Source organism: Heterocephalus glaber, unplaced genomic scaffold (genome assembly GCF_053883595.1).
Source record: "Heterocephalus glaber isolate CG9 unplaced genomic scaffold, H.glaber_assembly_v1.0 deba00001613, whole genome shotgun sequence".
NCBI lineage: Eukaryota > Metazoa > Chordata > Mammalia > Rodentia > Bathyergidae > Heterocephalus > Heterocephalus glaber.
In genome coordinates this window covers 27,539,538-27,561,409 of record NW_028258384.1, presented here as the reverse complement: position 1 = coordinate 27,561,409, position 21,872 = coordinate 27,539,538, and positions in this window count along the sequence as shown.

Genomic DNA, 21,872 nt, shown 5'->3' with positions numbered 1-21,872 from the left:
TGTTGGATCCTCCCTACCCTGTCAAAAAATGAGGAATGTGCTACCTCCAACCCCTCCCACATTCCAGAGCTTCTAATTCACTATATTCAGGCACCTGTTATTCAATCCAAAAATATACATGGATGGATGACCAAGATGGCAAATGATACCTTTAGTCAGATGACCAGAGTAAATACGTTTGTCTCCTTCACTTCCTCTCCCAAATTCTCAGAGTTAACTGAACCACAGAAGGGACTGCTGTTCCCATCTACCTCTCTGCTTTTATTCATGGTGCCACTAATACCACATGACCTGAGAGATGCAACCTGTTGGGCCTCTTATTTCTAGCCTCTTCAGCTCCAGGGCACCCAGGAAGAAGCTAAACTTATTGCAGAGTCACGTCCTGCCAGTCAACATCCACCTTGGTGTCTCCTCAGCTAAATGTATGCCCAGGCCCAAGAAACAATCCCCACTGACCACACTAAACCTAGAGTAAGCTTTGTATTAAAGTTGTGTTCATAAATGTGTTCATTTTATTTATTGATTGATGGTACTGGGGATTGAACCCAGGACCTTGCTCCTGCTAGGCAAGTGCTGTACCAATGAACTATATCCCCAGCCCATGTGTTCACTTTAGTAGGGCAAGAAATTATAGCTGTCATCAGATTCTGACATACATGTCTAAACAAACAAAAAGCCGTAAAACTACTCTCCTAGACAAAAAGATATATCTCCCCACAATAGAAATAGAATTAATATCTCTCTACTCCTCTGCTCTCTCCCTCTCTCTCTTTCCTTCTCTTATTATACAAACTTTTATTTCTTTAAATATGTGCAAGCAGAACAAAAATATACAGGAGAATATAAAAGTGACCTGCAATGTCTGTTCTATCACCAAACACTTTAATAATCTCCACTTTTCTTCATACAAATACAAAGAGTATGGGTACATAGATGAGTCAAGTTCCAAGTTCAACAATACACAGAACAAAACAATTGACATTAAATGCAGTACTTGCAATAAATCTGCACTTTAATTTTAGGACTGTCATCTTTAAAAATGGAGTCTTTCTACAAGAGATTAATATATCTTGAATATATAAAGAACTCAAACAATGCAACAGCAAAACCCAAAACAAAAATAATCAATTTTTGAAAAAGGACCTCAATAGACATTTTCTTTTTTTTTCTGCTTTTCATAGATCTTTTATTAGACTATATTAAATATTTCACTATTATTTTGTAAGCTAATAATAATAAATATTTTATAGTATTATACCATACAAAAACTCTTTGAAAAATATTACAGATTTAAAATCCAGAACATGAGACAACAGCTAGCTTATTTTAGAAATTCATCATGTAGGATTAAAATGTTTCATATACTCTTAAGAAAAATTTGCCTTATATTATTAACACAAAAATTGACTTTCCAGAGGAAGATGTAGTCACAGTTTAAATTTTATATCAATTTTCTCTAGAAAAGTTCTACATACAGGTTTCTTTTTTCTCTCTCTCTCTTTTCCTCATTAACTTTATTGGTACATTTTAGGTATACAATACAGTTACATTCATCATTGGGATCTTGTACCTTTACATGAGTCTCTTGGTTCTTATTTTTTCCCCTTCCCTTGCCCTCCCTACACCCCCTCCACCCTTCCCTATTTGCAAAGACCTTGTTTCCATTTTTTTCCTCTTCTCATATTTTTTCCTTTTCCTTTTCTCCCTTCCCCTACCCCTCCCAATTCCCCTGCTCTTTTAGACCTTTTCTTCCTGTTACACAATATCAGTTATACATTTTTTAAATTACAATATTAAGATCTAGGAGACATTACCACAGATTTTACAGAATTTAAAAGGATGAAGAAAGCATATTACAAAATCTTTTTTGAAATAAATTTGACAACTTCTAAGAAGTAACTTAGAAAACAAATTAATACAACTAACTCTGGAGGAAATATAAAATTTGAATAGCACCTATTAAAGAAAGTATATTCCTAGCTTGAAAACCTACCTATATGACAACAGCAGGCTCATAAACATTTTAACTGATAAATTATATCAAACAATTAAAGCAGAAAAAAGAAGGAGCACTTCTCCCCTCATTTTAGGAACTCAACATTGTGCTAATCCTAAAATTGGATAAAGATAATAGAAGAAAAAAGTATGAACATAGATAGAAATTTGTTTAATGAAACAAACTATTAGAAGTCAGATCTGGCAGGATGTAGAAAGTGGTTTTGTTATAGGGATGGCAGTGTTGGTTCAGCATTGAAAGATCCACCCCCAAAAGTCATCATTTAAACAGAGGAAAGGAAAAAGCCATATGATCCTGTCACTAGTTGGAGAAAAAGTATTGGACCAAATTCTACAGCTGTTCATGGTAAAAGCTGTCAGAAGACTAGAAGTAGAACAGAAATTTCTCAACAAATTAAAGACATGTACTCCATACTTCCAGGGAGAATGTCTTGTATGAATGGAGAAGATACAATGCTTTCTCCTTAAGGTGGGGAACAAGGGCAGATATGCTTACCCTTTATCTGTCCATTAAACTTTGAAACCTAGTCCCCACCAAAATGGCAATAAAATGACACAACTAGGATAAGATTGGCATGGCAGAAGCAAAATCTTTATATGTAGATGAAATGATCATCTACAGAGAAAATACTAAGAAATCTCTAGGAGCCCCTAGAACTTGTACTTGAATTTAGCAGGATTAGAAAACACAAGGTATATATAAAAATTCAGGTTTGTGTATACTTGCTACAAATGAAGAATTGGATATTGAAACTTAAAAGTTGTGTAGAAGTACAAAGGACCTAGAAAAGCCAAAACCAAAAACAAAACCAGTGTTGGAAGACGTTTAGCACCCAATTTCAGGACTTCTTCTAAAGCTACAGTAATCAAGGCAGTGTTGGTGTAAGGAAAGACATATAGATCATTGGAATAAAACAGAGAATCGAGAAATAGAACCACACATATATGGTCCACTGAGTTTTGAAAGATTATTTAACATTAGCATTTTGTAGAATATAAATTCGATTCAAGAGCCGAGGAAGAGAGAGTGTCTTCAGCAAATGGCATTAGAACCCCTGGTATCTGTATATAAAAAATTAACCTCAACCCTTTATTTCCATAAATGAAAATAACTTGAAGGGATCTATGAACCTAAATAAGAAAGCCTAAAAGTATAAAACTTTAAGAAGAACTTATAAGGGAATATATTTACGAATTCAGTGTAGGCAAGAACTACCTAGGATACAAAAAACATGATGTATAAAAGAAAAAAATTGATAAATGAGATTCCATCATAATTTAGAACTTTAATTGACATCATTAAAATGAAAAGTAGTCCTTAAACAGACCATATTTACAATGAATATAACCTATGACCAGAATATATAAAGAATTCTTAGCACTCATTAATAGACAACCCAATTAAAATGTAGACATAAGAAGATGATAAATAGCCAGTATAGCACAAGGAATGGTGTGCAACTCTAGAATCAGAAAAATACTCATCAGTACAATAATAAGATTGAATTATACACTCATTAGGGAGATGAAGTTAAAAGTTTTCAAAGCCTTGTCATGACTATTTCTTTTTGTTGGATTCTTCCCCTTTGTGTTTAATTTGTCACGCCCAATGGATTCATTCTGCTGGGTTTCCTGGAGTTGTGATCCTCATTGTCTTTTCCTAGGGCATTGTCTAAAATTTTTTGGAGTGCCGACTTGATATTCATGAAGTTCCTGAGGTGCTCTTTATCATGAAAGTATCTTATTTCTCCACCAATTTTGAAAGAGCTTTGCAGGGTACATCAACCTGGGTTGGAGGCTGTTTTCCTTTAGGGCTTGAAATACATCCCTGCAAGCTCTTCTTGCCTTGAGGGTTTGCATTGAGAAGTCTGCTGTGATTTTGATGGGCTTTCCTTTGTATATGATTTGTTTCTTTTCTCTAACTGCTTGTAGAATTTTGTTCTTCTGTTGGATTTCTGGAATCCTAACTATTATATGCCTATGTGTTGATTTTTTTTTTTATCAAGGCTAGCTGGAGTCCTTTATGCCTCACTTATCTGTATGTCAAGTTCTTTTCCCCTCCTTGGGAAGTTTTCTGCTATCACTTCTGTGAAGAGTTTTTTTATGTCATCTGCACTCTCTCCTCTTTCTTCATTGACTCCCATCAGTCTTATGTTATTCTTCTTTGCATTGTCTAGTAGCTGCTGGATTCATTTCTCACGTTCCCTTACAATTATAAAGCAATTTTTCTTTTCCTCCTCACTAATTGCAATATTATTTTCTATATCTGAAATTCTGTCCTCACATTGGTTCATTCTGCTGCACAGACTTTCGATGGAGTTTTTAATCTCTTGGAAATCTGCTTGTATCCGTTTTTCGTATTCCATTTGTTTCCCATGTTGGGATTCCATCATGTTCCTCAGATCCTCTATTTTTTTAATCTGTGTCCTCTCTAGATTTATTAATCATGTCTTGCACCATGAGCAAAATCTTTGCTGTTATCTGAGTAATTATTTCTGATTTCATTTTTCCCAGATCCTCTTTTGTTGCCAGTTCAGAGAGTCCAGGTGGTTGAGTATCAGAGTGTTCCATCTCCTTTCCCTTTGGGGTTGCTGTAGGTGCTACAGAAGTCTGTTTTTGAGGCTTGTTTATGGGTCTTCTCATTTCCACGGGGGGAGGGGTGCTTCTGGCTCCCACAGGGCTCACCTTCTCTGCCCTAGGAGCTTGGGATGGCAGCTGGGAAGCTTCCTTCCGGGTGGTGGGACGGGCTCAGCTTCACTGCCCTAGGAGCCTGGGATGGAGGTGGGGAGCTTCCTTCCAAGGGCTGGGACCGGCTGAGCTTCACTGCCCTAGGAGCCTGGGATGGAGGCGGGGAGCTTCCTTCCAGGTGCTGGGACCGGCTGAGCTTCACTGTCCCCTCAATAGACATTTTCCCAAAGAAGACATAAAAATGCCAACAGACGTATAAAAAATATTCAATAGGGAAATGCAAATCAAAACCACAATGAGAAATCACCTCACTCCACTAAGAATGGCTGTTATCAAAAAGACAAAAGATTTTTTAAAGTTTGGAAAGATATGGAGAAATTGGAACACTTGTACAGTATGAAGATTCCTCCAAAAATTAAAAATAGATCTACTAAAATTAATTTTAAAAATAGAGCTACTATATAATCTAGCAGTTTCACTTCTAGATGTATTTCCCAAATTATTAAAATCAAAAGCTCAAAAAGATATCTGCACATCCATGTTAATTGCAGCATTATTCATAATAGTCAAGCAATGGAAACAACATAAATAGACACCAAAAATGGAGAATTTTCAAAACCCTCCCAACCACTGCTTGTGCTCCTCCATGACCTTTTAACCATATCTCTATATCTCTAAAGATCAAGTGTGTAAAATTAACTGTAACATAGAAGTTTATCATAAAGTTATACATATCTATATTTTGTAAAACATCTAATAGTAAATTATTTCTTTTACAAAGGAAAAAATAAATTATTTCTTTTACAAAGGAAAAAATAAATTATTTCTTTTACAAAGGAAAAAATAAATTATTTTAAAATCAGATTTGAGAGGATTTAGTCATATACTGTGCTCAACATATAATGGTTAATTTTTATCAAATTCATCAGGATATGATGCCCAATTGTTTTATCAAAATCTGAATCAGATGTTGCTATGATAGCATTTATATCTGTGATAAATACATTTGAATCAATCGACTTTAAGCAAAGGAGATTATTCTGCATAATTTGGGTGAGACTTATCCAAACATTGAAGGCCTTAAAAATGAACAAAAAGTTTCTCAAAGAAGAAGGAATTCTGCTTTAAAACCATAACATAGAAATTTTCCCTGAGTTTCTATCCTGTTAGCCTACCCTGTGGATTTTGGAGTAAAACCTGCAATATCTTACCTGAATTTCTAGCCTGCCTGCCTGCCCTGAAAATTTCAGCCTTGCTAGCTCCTTAGACGTGTGTGTGTGTTTGTGTGTTTGTGTGTGTCCTGTTGGTTCTATTTATCTGAAAACACCTGATTTTGGTACTGAGAATGGTACAGTGGGAACATAACCATAACTGTAAATTTCAGAATTTTGAAATTAGTCTTCTAATTTGATTAAAGAAAGTCAATAATGACTATTTCCAGTATCAAAGAGAACACTGATAGTCCATATCATAATGAGGCAATAGAGACACCCAATGGGTTCATGAACAAACATGCCATGGGTGACAGAGATGGGCTCAGCAATGTGGATTTTTATTCAGAGGTTGATCAGGCTAGAGTCATGGCTGAGTGCCCAATATACCAACATTAAAGACCAAGAATAAATCCTAAATATGGGATCATTCCCCCAGAGTAATCAGACAGCTATCTGGTGGAAGGTTGTTTACATCGGACTGCTTCCATCATGGAAGGGGCAACATTTTATTTTTACTGGAATAGGCACTCACTCAAGATATGGAATTGCCTTTGCTGATTGCAATACTTCTGCCAAAACTATCATCCATAGACTAATGAAATATCTTATAGAGTAACCCACTCAAAATACTCTCCCTTGCTTTGAAAACTTACACCATCACTCTTGCCACTTTCTGAATCAGTTCTGGAAGTCCTCTTTCTTAAGTGACTTGGCAAGGTGTGATTTAAAAAGATGTAGTGAGAGCCAGGTCTGGTGGCACACACCTGTAATCCCAGCACTTGGAAGGCTGAAGCAGGAGGATCGCCATGATTTCAATGCCAGCCTGGGCTACATAGTGAGTTCAAGGCCATCCTAAACTACATAATGAGACCTTGTCTCAAAAGAAAAATTAAAAATGTGGTGATTGTTGCTGTCGAGTGCCATCTAACAGAAAGGCAAGCTTGTAAAAACATTGCAGTATATTCTCATCAACCGTATTCACCAGATCTGGCAATATGAAACTTCTGCCTCTTTCCCAAAGTCAAAGCAACCATGAAAGGTAAACGTTTTCAATGAATTTAGGACATAGAGCTAGCTATGACAGCACAACTAAAGACACTCATTAAATAAGACTTCCAGAGCTGCTTCAGAAAGAACAATGGGATAAGTGTGTTTAAAGAAAGGGGAAGTATTTCTGCGGGATTAGTGATAATGTATTTTTTACTGTAATAATTTTTTATTTAACCGTTCATTGTATTTTTATCATACCTCATATATGATGAATGCATACATATTCATATATAATTTCCTACTGGTTCTATTTCTCTACAGAACCTTGACTGATACAGAACAATGCGTTTATTGCAGGTCCATATTGAAATCCCATTACAAAAACAGGAGGGAGAGGAGAAAGGGGCAGGAAGGAACGGGGAAGGGATGGCAGGAGAGCAGGAGAGAGGAGGGGAAGAGAGCTAATAGCAGTGGTCATCTGCTTGGAGAAAAAGATGCTGAGTAGAAGGACAATAACAGGAGGAAGATTTTCATACTGCATTTTTATTATTTAAACCATGCAGATATATTGCCTATTGAAAAAAAAGTAAACATACAAAAAAGAACCAGAGTGGCATCTGACTTCTCAACAACAACACTAAAAGTTAAAAGACAGAAACTAGAGAATTTCTAATTCAAAATTCCACCTCCAATCAAGCTGTCAATAATCAAGTATTGGAGTAAAATAACGGAATTTTCAGATTTGAAAGGTTTCAAAAGTTTTCTTTGCATATACACTTTCTCAGGAAGGTGCTTGGACATATGCTCTGCCAAAAGAATACATAAACCAAGAAAGGAGGAGAAATGAGATCCAGGATACAATGAATTCAGTACAATGGTGAGCAAGAAGAACTACCAGAATTGCTGTGAAAAGGGATTCCAAAAACAAATGTTGTTTTGTATGCCTATAGTGTAAGCAGTTCAATTTGGAGCAATTTCCTAAAAGAAACTTTGTCAAGTAGGTGAAATTGGTAGACTATCTAATTTCTTTGAACATAGTGAGAGAATAGTTACATAATTGGAAGGATATTTAAGAGATAACTTGATGAAAATACAAAGAAAAAGGAGGAGGGATAGATTAAATGTAGAGGAAACAAAAAGCTATACAGGACAAGACAAGCAATCTTAATATATTATGTAGTATTTTTGTCAATAGCACTGTTATGGTTTAGACCTTAAATATCCCAAAAGCTCATGTGTTGAAGGCACTATTGGGAGTGGGGGAAACTGTAGCAGGTGGGGTCTATTTGAAGGAAGAGCTCATTGGGGGCTGTGCCCTTGAAGGGAATACTGGGAACTTGGCTCCTTCCTCTCTCTCACTCTCTGCTTCTCAGCTTTGCACAGCCACACCCTTCTGCCATGATGTTTTACCTCACCCCAGGCCCAAAAACAATGGAGCCAACTGACAACAGATTGAAACTTCTGAAGCCATGAATCAAAATAAATCTTGCCTCCTTTTTAAGTTGTATATCTCAGGTATTTTGTCACAGTGATGCAAAAATAACAAGCACATATTTAGTCAAAACAGCAGTGTCAAAACAACAATACAACAATTGGGAAGGCAGGGTATTAAAAAATCTGAAAATGTATGATCAGAACAGGTGGGGGTGTAAAATAACTAAACTCTCACATCCCATAGTGGGAAATCAGTGATTAAAACTCAAAAAATCAAGAAACAGCAATATAAGCACATCATTTAAACATAGTACCAAAATAGTTACCTAAAAGAATTGAAACTGATTGCTTCTGGGAGTGAGATAAAGATATAAGGATATTGTTGATTGCCACAGCAAGCTGGTATGAACCAAATTATGTCACCCAAAATTAACATATGCCCTAACCCCAAATGTGACTCTATTCAGAAATAGGGCTTTTAGGGAGGTAATGAAGGTCAGAAGAGTGGAGCCCTATTCTGATAGAATCGATGTTTTATAACTGGAAGACACACCAAAGATCTCTCTATGTCCACTTGTACACAGAGAAGAGTTCATATGAAGGCACAGTGAGGTGGCCATCTAAAACCAAGAGAGGCCTCACCACAAGCCAATCATAATGGCACCTTGTTCTTAGATTTCTAGCCTCCAGAACTATGAAAAAAAAGTCGATTGCATAATCCACCCAATCTGTCTTATTTTGTTATTATGGCAACTCAAGCAGACTAATACACAAGTCTTGTAAAATTATTTGACTCCTTAAACTCTGTACATCTATAGCTTTGATTTAAAAGTAAATTTTTTAAATTTGAGGGGAAATGACATCAATCAAGACTTCAAATGCCAAATAATTACCAATCAAGTGTGAGGATAGAATAAAGGCGTGTTCAAACATGCAAAATATCAAAGTATTTACATACTGTATACCATTTCTCAATGACCTAAATGTGCTCCACCCAAATGAGTTCATATGTCAAGACACAAGAAAGTGTACGTTTCAGGAAAAGCCAGACAAAACATGAATGAGAGACTAAGAAATTTCCAATATGATGACAAGGGAATATCCAGCATAATAACTATACTTTATACCTAGAGAACAGTTTTCCATAATATAGCTGAAATACAGAACTAAACCAGAAACCGATAGATGACTACTGGGATTGACCATATTGGGATTAGTTATATCTCCACCAAAAAGCTTAAAGGTGACTTATTTATAAGTACATTAAAATTAAGCAAAATAAAACAACCCCAAACACACTCAGGCACCTTATCTTTGACAAAGGGGACAAACACGACCACTGGAAGAATAGAAAGAATAGGAAGAACTCTTGAGGACATAGTGATAGGCAAAGACTTCATGAACAAAACCCAGACTGCACAGGAAATAGCAGAAAGAATCACTAACTGGGATCTCACTCTATTAAAAACTTTTGCACTGCAAAATAAATCACCAACAAAGTGAAGAGACAACCCACAGAGTGGGAAAAAATTCTATCCAGTAGTCCCTCAGACAAAGGACTAATATCTAGAACAAAAAAAGAATTGAAAAAAATTAGACCCCTCAAATTTAAAGACCCAATCCAAAAGTGGGCATCTGAAATGAATAGACACTCCTCAGATGAAGAAGTACAAATGGGAAATATATATATGAAAAAATATTTAACATTACTGGCCATCCAAGAGATGCAAATTAAACAATGCTGAGATACCATCTCACTCCAGAAAGAATGGCTAATATCAAGAAATCAACCAACAACAAATGCTGGCAGGGATATGGAGAAAAAGGAACCCTTCTCCACTGTTGGTGGGAGTGCAGACTGGTGCAACCACTTTGTAGAGATTCCTCAAAAAACTAGGATTAGAGGTCCCATTTACCCCAGCTATTTCTCTTCTGAAAAGAAGAACTAAAAGCATCATGACACACCAATATATGTGCACCCATGTTTATAGCAGCACATTTTGTATTAGCTAAATCTTGGAAACAAGCCAAATACCCATCAACTGTTGAACAGATAAAGATGTGGTTTTTCTACACAACGGAGTACTACTCAGCTATAAAGAAGGAAAAACTTGAGACATTTATGGCTAAATGGATTCACCTTGAAGCTATACTCTTAAGTGAAATATATTGGACACACGTATAAATATTTCATTGTCTCTCTAGTGTAAGGAATTGAAAATGTAAATAGGGACCAAAGGCATAATAGACAATGTGAAATATAAAAAATTTGTTCAATAGGAAGTTGGAACTAGAGAATTGGAGGATGAAAGAGAGGAAAATGAAAAAAATGAAAAAAGAAGGAAAAAATGGAAACAGGGCTTTTGTAAATAAGGAAGAGGAAGTGGGGTTGAAGGAAGGGAAGGGGAATGGGAAAAAATAGAATCAAGATACGTCATGTGAAGGCACAAATCCCCTATGATTAATGTAATCATTATGTACATCTAAATTGTACCAATAATTTTTTAATTAAGCAAAGTGAAAATTAAGCAGTGCTTAACTCCAGGATGAACAAAAATTTATAGGAGAAATAGCAACAAATATATGCCAATTACTATGCAACAAGTACTACTATGAGTACTTAATATGTTAATATTCACAGAAATCCTATGAGATAAGTATTGCTGTCAATCCCATTATCAATGTGAGGAAATTGAGACAGAGAACCATGAAGAGATTTGCCAAATGTCACACAGTTATTATGTGACAAAACCAGGATTTGAAGCCAGGCTTCTCAGTAAGAGAGTCTATTCTCTTAAGGAAATCTCCTTCTAATACCTAAATTGTGAAAAATATTCACATATACAAAAACACTGAATATTGTTTAACAAAATGTCACAACAGTACATTGGGAGAATATGGGAGGAGTGAGGCTATAGAGTAGAAGGTATAAGGCAACTGAATTCTTCTATTGTAGGAAGTCATGGCTGAGGTATAAAATTTAAAACCAAGAAATAAAATGGTTATTTATAAATATGGAAGTGATACTGTTGCAAATCAGTTGAGGCTTTTTTTTGCTCAATTCAGATTAAAATCATGAATCTGCAAAGTGCAGCTCTGCTAACACTCCTGATGCCACCAAATGATACTGGATGCCAACAGTTGACATAGCCAGCTGCTGGTCACTGCCACTGCCAGCCACCACTGTCTGATACCATCTTATGCCAGACAGCATAGGTTGACTCAGTTGGATACTGGTCTCTGCTGCTGATCTTCATTAGCTGCTGGTCTCTGGAGCTCTTTGGAGCTAACAGTCCCTAGTGTTTATTTCTCTTTATTTTGAAACAACCACTCTGTTCTCATTACTCAGGATAAGATTCCTGAATAGATCTACAGTACCTTCAGAGCCCACACTACCCAAGAAATAAATCATAAGCAGGTTTACAGGACAACCAAAGAGAGTCTTTATCTTAGCAGGATCTGTGCTGCTACCCAGTGGGGTACACTGGAGGGAGGTCTCTTAGACTAACCAGAGAAGTGTAGCGGAAGTGCTGCTTATATAGCAGCTGCTAGCCTATGATTGGTTCAAGCATATATCTGTGATTGGTGCAAGTGGGTGCAGGCCTCCAGGACAGCCAGTTGTCTTGACAACATTTCAGTGAGGGGGAAGGAAAAGTGCAAACTGTTTGATTGACAGCTGTCACATCTCTGGGGAAAAAATGGCAGGGCTGAAGCCAGGGAAATCTACAGGAAAGCCAGCTGTGTTTATCACAGCTAATCGGGGCTCAGAGAGGTTGGGAATGTTAACAATGGTGCCAAATTACTTCCTCCCTGATCTTAGCCACCTTAGAGTGTCCCCCCTTGAATGAGGTGGTAGTAACAACTGAAGAGTGAGGAAGAAGCATGGCAGCTGACAGTCCAGCTGGACTCACGTAGGAGAAGCCCAGAGAAGAGCGGGCGCTAACTATACAGGGAGGACACCAAGGCAAGTTGTTCCAGTCCACTGGGGGGAGGAAGCCAAGAGATGCAAGGTGGAGGGGCACAACAATTTCTAGCCAAGCCAAATCAGGAGAATCAGATGCTTCTGTAGGGAAAGTTGAGGGACAGGTAGGAAAAGTTAAAAAGCCTCAGTGAGGTTTCTGGCAAATAAAGAGTTAAAACCCTGCTAGATAGAGTAGCCAAGAAAAACAAAGAAAGCTGATAAGAAGGCCTGGCTCACTTAGTGCCAAGGCTCAATACCCTCCTCTCTCCACCTCTAAACACAAAAGAAACAGTGGGAGTAGGGCTATATTATTTTTTAAAAATTTATTTAGTATATAAAATGTACACTGCTACATCTAGACACTCACACATCTATATGTATGTACACACATATTTTGTTATTTTCTCACTATATTATTGCGCTAAAATGTACATGTACCTCTTTTTCACTAACTCATCCTTGAATGTGTGGCTCTGCTGTAAATCTCGCAAGATAAGCCTCTGGACAGAACAAAGCAACCACAGAAGTGCTTAGCCAAAAATGTACATGTTCAAATGAAAAGGAACATGGGAGGGGGAGGGGAAAAGAAGGAAGGGACAAGAAAAAAATAGAAGGGAAAAATGGAAATAAAGCTTTTGTAAATAAGGAGGGGAGGAGGGGTTGAAGAGAGGGGAGGCAAATGAGGAAAAAAAAAGAAGAAGCAAGATATATCATGTACAGGTACAAATTCCCTACGATAAATGTTATCATTATGTATATCTAAAATGCACCAATAAATTTTTTTAATCCAAAAGAAAATGTACACATAGGCGATGGAAGGGGCAATGGCCAAATCAGGGGTCTCAAAGCCCAAAACACCCAGTCAAGCTATAACAACTCTCAAAGAAGATAGTCCCTTTCTTGCCACGTAATAATAAAAGGGGCTGAGAACAAAGACCTTCCGCTCTCTGAGTTCTGGCTCCAAACACCCTACCTTACTCTGACAAGGTATCTATCTCCTTATCTCCTTATTTCTCTCCCTTTTTCAATAAAGTGATTTTGTTTCCCCATTTCTCTTCCCTTTCCAATAAAGTGATTTTATTTCTCCTTCTGAACTTATATCTCTAATTCTTTTATTGATGTAGGTTTTTTTACGAACCCTAGACAAAAATCTACCCTCACAAGACATAACACTTACTTCTCTCAATACCAGAAGAAACTAAGAGATTTAAAAGTAATTGTCAGAGAGCAGAAATCTAGGATTGGGGAAAGATGAAAGAAATTTCTGCTGGATTTTTATTATTATTGTCACTGTCATAAGCTTTAGGATACTCTAATTATGAAAATTACATTTTAAAAACCAAGCTATAAAACTGAACATAGAGTAAGACACCAATCCCATGTAAAGAATGTGCAGAAACTTGAATGTCTGTGCTCCCTACAAAAAACTTACATGTTCTAGCTTTAACCCTCAGTGTGGCTGAATTCAGAGATGGAACTTCTAAGAAAGTAATTAACATTAAATGGTGTCATAAGGGGCAGGGAGCCCATTATTTGATAGGATTAGCATCCTTATGAGAAACTAGAGAGCTCATTACCTCTCCCTCTTCCCTCCTCTTCCTTTCTTTCATCCCCCAATGCATCAAGGAATGTACATGTGAGAACACAGTAAGAAGGCAACCATAAAGAAAGTCCTCACTAGAAATTGCTGGCATCTTGACCTTGGACTTCCCAGCCTCCAGAAAATAAATTTCTGTTGTTTAAGCTACCTAGTCTGTGGTACTTTGTTATAATATCCTGAGCAGATTAAAACAGGAACATTATTCTAAGTGAAATAAACTAGTCTTATAAGGATAAATACTATATAATTCCACGTATATGCGGTATTTTGAGTAGGCAAATTCATAGAAACAGAAAGCAAAGTAAGGGTTGCCAGGGGATGAGGGAGGAGGGATGGAGAGTTATTGTTTAATAGGTACAAGTTTTAGTTTGGGAAGATAGAAAGTGCTGTGGAGATGGATGGTGGTAACGGCTGTACAATAATATAAGTGTACTTAACATCAATGAACTGTACATCTAAAATTATTGAAGATGGTGTTATGTGTATTTTATCATGAAATTTTTTAATGTAGGGGATATGTATTATAGTATTGATGGAAAGCTATACTCTCAGTTTCAGTGCTGTACTCCTTTCTACCAAAGTTCTACCCGTATTGGCTTCCAGAGTTCTATCTTGTTTTTCTATCTTAGTGGGGTTACCCCAGCTTTAGTTATCATCCATAATGTGTAACTTCAGCTCAGACCTTTCTTCTGAGCTCTAGACCCACATTTTTCAAATGGCCACTGAGCATCTCCATTTGTAAATTCCACAGTCATCCCAAACTCAAAGAATTCAAATCAGAATTCATTCTTTTTCCCCTCCCAAATCTAATCCTTCTTCATGTTTGAAAAAAGAGAAAGGGAAGAGATATGTTAATATTCCTCCCCCTTCATTCTACTCCAGATTATACACTTTCAGGAACACTATACTGCCTTGGGGTGCTAATCACGTGATTTCCAGAAATGGACCTTTTTGCCCAAGAGGAACTGCGTTTTCATCTTCAATAAACCATGCTGAATGTTCCCTCATAGTGTGCAAGACCTAGAAAGGCCACTATATCTCTAACCCAAATGAATCCTTGAACTCCGAGTCTGGTATTATATAAAGAGAATGAGAATCTGGGAGCCGGAGGCCAGAATCAGACACAGAATTGTCTATAAGACCACTTAATTGTCTAAAACATCTAGGAGTTGTCTACTGATAACCTGGAATCACTGCTGCCCCTAGAACTGGGCATGACAACTCCATGCTTTGGAGGGTCTTGCATGTCACAATAAACACACACTTATTAAAGAACACATATGTGCCAATGTCACACGGAATCTGATGCTCATTGTTATAGTGCAACTTGTTACTCTGGCTAGCAGTGTTCACCTCTAGGAAAATGGTTCTCCACATCCGTTTCCCTGTGTCCTTTAAACAAAAGGCAGCTTTGTCCAAGTTCCATAAAGATTTGTGGATTGTGCCACTGCTCACATAGATAGACATTATTTTTAAGCTGCAGAGAGAAGAAAGATTCAAATACTGGGAAATTTAAGGAAGGGGAAAGTTCAGCTAATTTACCAAAGCCTTCTTAGATATACGAATGCAATATATTTTGCTTAATAAACTACCATTTCTCAGTATTGCCCAGTGTTCATTTTCTTGCTTGTCTGCATTTTTCAGTTTGTGGTTGCAGAGATAATAAAAATTAGTGCAAAGCTGTATATAAAACCTGAAGAATACTTTTGCAATATTAAGCAAGCCATGTTACTTCTGATTTTAGGATGGATGAATGGAAAGGTGCTTTAAAGGAGGAGGAGGGGAGAGGTAACATGTAAAGCATTGTCATAGATTTAGTTCTCTGGGAAACAGATTCTGAGATAAGAGGTTTATTAGGAAATGCTCCTTGGGTCAAAGCTTGTGGAAGGAGAGAAAATAAGGAAGTATGAATGAATAAAGGGAGAAATCAAATTTTAATGCACTGTCAATAGAATGCTTCAGCACACCATGACAAGAACTCTGAAGATAAGATGAAGCTTCACAGCTTTCCCAATTTGGAACAAGAGTCCTGGGCCTCCACAAGCAGTATCAATGAATTATTGGGTGTGGGCCACCTTGAAAATGGGGTGTGATCTTGAATAAGGCAGCTCTCTTCCGCTGAGGCAATCCCTGAAGGGAGCTGATAAACAACAGCTTTCTGATGGCAACATTACTAACAACTAAAATAATAAGTAGGAAGTTCTCAGCAGGACATCACAGTGTCTGTCACACTTTCCGCCCTTGTGCATTGTAGATCAATTTTTCCATATAAGTTCTGGAGTCAGCACCTCCAGGGATCTGGTGGACTTACCTGGTGATATGACCCAAATTATCATTCCTGATCACTCTCAAATTAGAGCTCCTACATTTTGCTGATACCCATATACTAAGCCCACCAATATATGAAGAATGTGTGCTTTTCCCTTGTAAGCCTTTTATAAGAGATCTGTCCACCCATTGAGGCCATAGGTGCTAATACAACAGTGGTAGATATCATGGAAGATTTGTTCTACTTGATTGTACAACTGCTTGTGCCTTCCAATAGTGCTTGTGCTTGACTTTGTATATTAAACTTCCATTTGATTTCTGGGCCTGCCCAAACATCCCTTGATGGATCTGACTAACCCAGTTCATAGTGGACAACTCTGGCTTTATGGTTACTTGATGTCTTATGGTCAGGCATACCATCTCTATCAAGTTGTAGTAGTATGTCAGAAGCTGTTTTTAAAAGGTATATTATTCTCCATTGTATGTGAGTTGGCTTTGCTCAAGAACTTTGGTGACTGAGTTGTGATTTTCCCACGGGGGCTTGTCAAAAGCTCCACATGGTATCTTTTGACAGTACAAATATCTCTAATACCATAAGATCTGTTTTTTGTATGGGTCAGGTGTCAGGACTGCTTGAAACTGCATCCTGGACCATAGAGCCTTCTTCTCTTCTTGGCCTCAAAGCTGGCTGTTGTTGTTGTTGTTGTTGTTGTTGTTGTTGTTGTTGTATGCCTGCCAGTGTACAGGTTGAAACAGTAACTCCAGGTGTGAAATGCACTGCTTCCAGATCCCAAAGAAGCCTACCAGGCACTGAAATTTCTTTTTCACGAATAAGGTGAAAAATGCTCCAATTTATTCTTTGCTCTTCTTTCTTTTTTCCCCTAGTGGTGCTGTAGATCACACCCATGGCCTCACATTTGCTAAACATATGTAGTCTACCACTGAGCTATATCCTCAGCCCTGTCCTTTACTTTGAAGGGAATCTCCAGCATTCCTCAGACCATTCAACCCTTAAAAATTATACTTTTTGTGGCGAGCATCTGGATCTTTGTAAGGTTTATCTTCCATCCTCTGTAGTGCATATGCCTTACCAAGGCACCCAACGTGCTGCCCCTTCTGAAGGATGTTTATATGCTCCAGACAGACATCTTGAGACTAGATTATGACAGAAGATATGAGAATTAGTAGATTCTTGAAGAAAAACTAATTGAATATTGTTCTCTATTCTATGTGAATTTGAACTTTTTCTGATATTCCATCCTGATAAAGAGAAGAAAGCAAACATTTTTCACAATAGCTGAGTACTAGGTACTTGAGGCCCTGTTATTCTGCTCTAACAAAGATACTATATCTGGTGTGGTACTGCAATTTTCCTACTAATTGGTTGAGTTTGAAATAGCCTATATCATCCACAAGGCTCTACTCAAATTTTGCAGAGAGGAAGCCTGGTGAATTAAATAAAAATATAATTGGGACCACATACTTACATTCTCCAGATCTTAAAAGATGACACTGATCTCTGCCATCCTCTCTCTCTAGGATGTTCTCATGTACTCTCTTGGCCACAGATGGGGAGTACAGTTTCAGAAGCATTCACTTGGCATTCTCCTCTATAAAATAGGTCTGACTCCACAAGCCAACAAACTACAGTGCAGTTTGCACCAAGTACCAACTCTATCTATTCCAAGTATACATTCAGAGATCAGGAAAATAACCACTAAGTGGGTCTGTGGACCCAGTAGATCCATTGTGAACCAGACCTAGGCTAGGATCTAATTTAATACCTGGCCTTTATATCACCCGATCAAATCTGGGAGCTATGATGACATCTTGGGTCTCTGGGTATTAACATCAACTCATAATCAGTGTTCACCTGCCCTAAAAATGTTCAGGTATACTTCTCTTCTTGGCGTACAGTTTCCTGAGTCAATAGAAAAACCAGAGATATTTGTTACACATGTATTACTGGGTCCTTCTTCCTGGGTACCCAGACTTTCCTTCAAATCGTGTGTTCTAAATAAACAACTAACTTAGATCCAAAAGCTGAGTGAGAGATTGTGATTGAGGCATCTTCCCTAGCTTCCCAAATATCTTTATTTACTTTTGGTTGTACAAATTGAGCACGAATTGTTACCTATTTACTTTCCCCAGGACACTGTGTTATATAGAAGATCCGTGTCCTATTTATCACTTTACCGTCTACACAGCTGAAGCATCATATTCTATTAACCATCTCTGGAGGTCTCTACAGGTTAGGCCTTCCCACCTGCCACTATGACCCCTGGAGTGCATTATGCTATTTTTATCCACCTGCCTTCTGACAGTTAAATGCAGTCATCTCTTCTACTGTTTCAGAGTCATTATCATTTCTATCATTAATCTTCTTTCCTTAATATTCTCTCTTACTCTGAGCCTTAGTCTGCAAAGGAGCACCAGTGCTGAGCTTCTTAAGAGATATTAGTGGTCCTCTCACCAGTACATTCCTTATAGTTTTGGTAGTGTGTCCTTTGGATACTCCTGCAGAATATAGTGAGCTGGAGAATTTTTTAGCCTTAAGTAATATAATTCTTCTATCATTCTCACTTCTCTGAGTCTTTAATCCCTCCTTCCACCATCTGCTATGACAAGTCTGTCATTTATACCTCACTTAATGTAGGCTATTATTTTTTCTATACTTTGAGGGATAATCCTAGTAATGAGTTCACATCAACTCCAGGAGGCTCCTAAGAGAGCATCTTCAAATTGATTCATTCTCCTGTACTCAATTTTATTATTTTCCAGCTCCCCAATCAAGTGCCTCAGAACTCAGAATGTAATCCAATGCTTACTCTTTCACACCTTCTAATACCTGCTAGCTAAATTAGGTTGTTCACCTCTTTGTTGGTATATTCCTTTTCCTTCCTTATTACATCCATCACGTTCTCAGCTAGGTTATGCTGTGGAGTACCCTTAGTTATAGACTTAGTGACCAGGATGGGAAGTGGGGACAGATTTCAAGGGAAATCCATGTTCTCTTCCCAGGGGAAGGGCTGTGAACTTTCAAGCAAAGTCTTCCCTACTCCTTAATAAGGAAGAGTGGGACATTTCTGAATACCCAAGGATTGCAGGGAATCTAGAGATATAAGATGTTTAGAAATATCATTCAAAAGGTCCCATTCCATGTTAGAGGGTCCCATTCCTTCCTAACCAGGGCCCTGATCTTAATATAGAAGACTTGTCTTGGTTGAACTTTTAACTTTCTTTGAAGCCTGCTTTCAGTAAAATCTTGGGTCTCATCCTCAGATTTCTCTACCTCTACCTAGAAAAGATGAAAGCTTCCTTACACACTCTGAATAACTCTTGCTTTCAGGCACAGCTTTTAATTGTTGGTTAATTTAGTTAGCCTTTTCATTATTTTTTCTAGGGGTCAAACAAGGTAAGCAATAATCATCTAATTCCCTGGCCTTCCTTTATTTATTATTTCCCTTATATTTCTCAAAGTTGTTATACATACTACAAGTCACTACATTCCTTACCACCAGTATGTCATCTCAGGAAACCACCAGGGGGCACTCTAACAATTCTGTCACCTCATTCCAGGAACCTACACTACCTACCACCAGTGATGGGGTCCTCATTCCCAACTGGCCAGCAGGTGATCCATCTCCAAACTTCATTACAGTGTTTGCTTTCCTGTACCAACTCTTATAGGTTGGCTTCCTGGAGAACAGACTCAGAAACAGAGTTCATCATGAAGAACTTTTATTAAAGAATACTCTTGGGATCAACACACCTGTGGAAGGGAAAAGAAGGAAGCAGAATTGGACAGAGGGAGAAGATAAGCTGTCTCAATTTGGGACAAGAAGACCATGTCCATCAGTCACTGGATGTGAAATCGCCCGGGAAGGGGTACATATAACCCTTGGAGGAGGTACCTGTCTTCTGAGGCACTTCCCAAAGAGGGCTGACAGATGAGGGCTATCTACTGGCAGCACTCCTAGCAACTGAATAGTATATTCTTTATTCCTGAAGGGGGACCAGGGGAGCAGATGGCAGAATCTATTACAGAACGATATCATTTCTTTATGATAGAAAGTTAGTAGTCATCAAATGCTAGAATTGAGAATAGTTTTATTTTTACACTATAATATTTATATCTTTAAACATGTATTGCTTTATTTAAAATTTGAAGTGAAAAAATAAAAATAAAAATAAGAATAAAATTTGAAGTGAAACCTTCCAAATATTAAAACATAAATACATGCGTCTCCACTTGGCCTTTTGTTGTAGGCCCCTCCAGTACTATTTACAGGTCTGCTTATGCTGAAACTAACCTTTTCCTTTTGGGCCAATAATGTAAAATTTCCCAATTTATTCTGTAAATGTCAAAAATATACCTGAGCTTTTAAAATGACCATCAGTCTAACACCTATAAAAGCTATTAACTTGTACAGAGTATGCACCAGTTATACATACAGATTTTTAAATGCATATCTTTTCATAAAATGTATTTTATATACTTTTATGGCCTATTTTTCCAACTTGAAATTATATCTTCAGTTTTTGCATATAAATTAATATAGATGTCCATCTAAATTTTCAGTGTTACTTGAGTCATTTATACTTTTTCACCTTTCATAATAATTGGAAAATGCACAGCTTTGTACAAGTCAATTATTTGCCTAATTCCTAAGGGTAAATATCGACAATGATATTACTGGGTCAAAGGGCATGCACATGTTAAAGGTTTCTGAAGCATCTATCTCAGTGGCCCTCATACCTTGTGTGGTCTTCATCTCACAGTTTGAGAGCTCTCCTCCTCCCATACCCTCACCAATACTATGGGGTGGGAGACAAGTGGGTCTTCCCTGTGGATCCCAAAAGCACTCTCTATGGTTCCATAAAGGCTCCCTCCAAATAACCTTATAAAAGCAATCTGAACAAGCTCTAAAAACCATGCTTTCTTCCACTACAGTTTATTATTTCAAAACATAACTCTTATCCATTATATAGACACTAGCGTTAACCAAGAAAGAGTACATGTTCCTATCATGTGGCTCCAGAACCCTAAAATAAAGTTAACTTTCTTTATGTCTTCAGAGTAGGCTGCAGCAGAATAGATCTCTTGCTTCCTTCCTGTCCCTACCATTCCCAGCCACCAGTGAAATTCCATGCCTTTCTCATCTCCTGCATGTCTATGGTAGCTAACTTCCTAACTAGATTTCCAATCTGCAGTCTCCATTCCCGTCCCACCCCAACTCACACCCATCCTACACACAAAGCGGCCATATTGTTTCCTTTCATCCTGTCATTCCTCTGGTTATGAAAGGCCTTGTTGTCTCCCAGGGGCAGATGAGGGTAATATCCAGACACCCCAGTTCAGCAACTGGAAGTGCGCCAAGGAAAAGAGAGTAAGACTGTCCTCAATTACTGACTCTACCCACACCCCCCTACTCTCCTCTCCACACTCTCTACTCCAGGCAGACCAGCTTCCTCTCTGGAGCAAAATTCCCACCTCCACGCCTTTCTTCCACCACTGTTCTTCTTTGCATGACCTTCTGACCTTTTGTATCTTATCCTTCAAGCCCTTCTCTGTAAAATTTTCCCTGAACACCTTTGTGTGCAGCAGGTTTTGGTGCCTTGAAGCACCTTTGGGAACCATCTGGCCATGACTGGAAGCCTCTGATTTTGTACTTTCTGTTTCTATATTCCGTTTCTTTCC